The sequence below is a fragment of the Penaeus monodon genome, chromosome 29 (assembly GCF_015228065.2).
Source record: "Penaeus monodon isolate SGIC_2016 chromosome 29, NSTDA_Pmon_1, whole genome shotgun sequence".
NCBI lineage: Eukaryota > Metazoa > Arthropoda > Malacostraca > Decapoda > Penaeidae > Penaeus > Penaeus monodon.
In genome coordinates this window covers 24,099,816-24,100,822 of record NC_051414.1, presented here as the reverse complement: position 1 = coordinate 24,100,822, position 1,007 = coordinate 24,099,816, and the positions used below count along the sequence as shown (strand labels likewise).

The 1,007-nt window shown below is 42.9% G+C and overlaps 1 protein-coding gene across 2 annotated transcripts in view; it reads left to right on the top strand.

Annotated features, from left to right (window-relative positions):
* The window catches only part of LOC119592048 (cysteine-rich secretory protein 2-like), a gene marked incomplete at its 3' end in the record, with an annotated part of 63,544 nt that overhangs the window by 40,992 nt on the left and 21,545 nt on the right, over nucleotides 1-1,007 (top strand). The window contains 2 exon segments of one of the 2 annotated variants that reach the window (XM_037940845.1): nucleotides 387-401; nucleotides 926-971. 2 annotated transcript variants of the gene reach the window in all.

Genomic DNA, 1,007 nt, shown 5'->3' with positions numbered 1-1,007 from the left:
GAGAGAGAGAATTGAAAATATATGCACTATCAACACAACCAACTTCTGTCGAGGTGAGGTGATGTTGGAGACACCTTCAACAGCTGGTTTGGGAGTGACGAAGTTTGGCGGCGTGGGCATCGCCGGGGACGAGGAGATTGCAGCCGATCGCCAGCGCGCTGAATTCAACCCGATTTTTGCAAGCTTCAGTAACATTTTTAAACTTAGTATAATCCATCAGTATTGCAAGTAGCTCTGAATCGTCTCTGAATGGCTGTAATAGTTGATAATCACAGCTCACATAGTCGGTGTCATCCGGGGAATTCAGTGTAGGGAGGTAGGAATGGCTCCCGCCCACAGTTCCTCAGGAGTGCCCTCGCACGTTGGGTAGCGAGTGCCATTACTTGCCTGCCCGCCCTGCTGTGAGTGCCTCCGCCCTCGTCTCGCCTCCCGCTACACTCGCGTCCGCCACTGAGTGCCCCTGCTTTCGCTTTGCAGATTCTTGATCATTTTGAGAAGGAAAAAATATCTTTAAATATTGTTTTACTGCATACTGAATGCCAGTAGCTGTATGAGTCGTTTTCTAGTTTCTTATCTGTTCTATCTGTTTATTATATTTTAAGAAATGTAATGGTAATATTGATATACTTATTTATGTGGTGACGAGTGCAGTGCGTTTTCGATTTTATTATCAGGACAAATTCGTGAAGTAGATCTCGGGAGACTTTAACATTAATATTACAGCTTCAGTATTAAAGAAGAAATTCAGCTGATGCATAAAAAAGAAAAAATCCACGCGTTGTAAAAAAGAAAAGAGAAAAGAAAAAGAGGGTAAAAGATGCGCAATCAGAGACAAAAAAGGTCAATGAAACATGCATCAATATTTCATATCTCACCAGAGAAATTATCCCAGAAAACTGACACATAATTTTGTTCAATTTTTCAGAATCCTCCGTGACTGCAAGAACCCGCCAACATCCCCATCTCTTTCGGTCAGAGTCTGTTGAAGTTTCTCTGCCACCATCTCC